The sequence below is a fragment of the Opisthocomus hoazin genome, chromosome 30 (genome assembly GCF_030867145.1).
Source record: "Opisthocomus hoazin isolate bOpiHoa1 chromosome 30, bOpiHoa1.hap1, whole genome shotgun sequence".
NCBI classification, from domain to species: Eukaryota; Metazoa; Chordata; class Aves; order Opisthocomiformes; family Opisthocomidae; genus Opisthocomus; species Opisthocomus hoazin.
Window position 1 is genome coordinate 1,568,211 of NC_134443.1, and position 1,692 is coordinate 1,569,902.

Below are 1,692 nucleotides of genomic sequence, written 5' to 3' on the forward strand. Positions count from 1 at the left end.
TAGAGCGTACCCTCAGCCAGTTTGCTGATGGCACCAAACTGGGAGGAGTGGTGGATGCACCGGCAGGCTGTGCTGGATCCAGTGAGACCTGGGCTGACTGGAGAGCTGGGCAGAGAGGAACCTGATGAGGTTCAACAAGGGCAAGGGCAGGGTCATGCACCTGGGGAGGAACAACCCCAGGCACCAGGACAGGATGGGGCTGAGCTGCTGGAGAGCAGCTCTGTGGAGAGGGACTGGGAGTGCTGGGGGACGACAGGGTGACCATGAGCCAGCAGCGTGCCCTGGGTGCCAAGAAGGCCAATGGGATCCTGGGGTGCATCAAGAGGAGTGTGGGCAGCAGGGCGAGGGAGGTTCTCCTGCCCCTCTGCTCTGCCCTGGGGAGGCCCCATCTGCAGTGCTGTGTCCAGTGCTGGGCTCCCCAGTTCAAGAAAGATGAGGAGCTGCTGGAGAGAGTCCAGCGCAGGGCTGTGAGGATGAGGAGGGGACTGGAGCATCTCTGCTACGAGGAGAGGCTGAGGGAGCTGGGCTTGTTCAGCCTGGAGAAGAGAAGGCTGTGAGGGGACCTTCGAAATGCCCATAAATATCTGCAGGGGGGGGTCAGGAGGATGGGACCAGGCTCTTTCCAGTGGTGCCCAACGACAGGACAAGGGGCAACGGGCACAAACTGGAGCAGAGGAAGCTCCAGCTGAAGCTGAGGAAGAACTTCTTCCCTCTGAGGGTGATGGAGCCCTGGCCCAGGCTGCCCAGGGAGGCTGTGGAGTCTCCTTCTCTGGAGATATTCCAGCCCCCCTGGCCGTGGTGCTGTGCCCCCTGCTCTGGGTGACCCTGCTTGGGCAGGGGTTGGGCTGGGGGATCCCCAGAGGGCCCTCCCAACCCCCACCATTCTGTGTGATTCTGTGACTGGTGGCCAGACCTATTGGTTTGACTGTGATTTTGTCCCTTGCATTCCCAAGAAAGAAGGTGCCGTTGGGAGAGGCCCCCGTGCCCGGGTTTTCTCCCCTCTCGGCCTGTTCATTGCCGTTACGGTAAAGGTTTGCGTCTCCCCTCTCTGCAGCGAGGTGGTGGCAGAGGCGACGCCGCGGACCCGCTTGGTGAGGGCTCTGCGGTTTCGTGTAGTGGAGCCGCTGTACCCGACAGCGAAATCGATAAAAGGAAAGATTTTAAAAATAACCCGACCCCAGCTCCTGAAGGAGGGGGACTCTGCCGTCGCTGCTTAGCGAGCGGGTTTGCTGGCTGGAGATGGCTGTGGAGTGCCGGAGAGGGGGCGGGTGATTGATCTGGAGGCTTGGTGCTGGGAGATGGGGATGGCCTTCGCCATTTCCTCCGCAAGGTCACGACCAAGGGCTTCGCCTCGCCGCCGGTTACGCCGAGAGAAACCAAGAGCAGCTCCCCAGGCTTGCATCAGGGTGAAGGCGGTGGAAAGGGCCCCGCTGCGTCTCGGCGATGCTCGCTTTGCGCCGGCCACGGGAGGAGAGCGGGGCCGGGAAGGCTTGGCCGGGCCGTTCGGCCGAGCGCCGCGTGCTTGTGTGGGACCGACTCCGTTCCGCTCGCTTCGGGCCCGGACAAACGCCAGCCGAGGGGCATGCGGGTGAGCGTGGTCAGTTGTCACACGGAGCGGTGGGACAGCCCTGCTGCGGGGCGTGCTGCGGCGCGGAGGGCAGGACCTTCCCCGGCTCCCGCGCATCGCGGTCC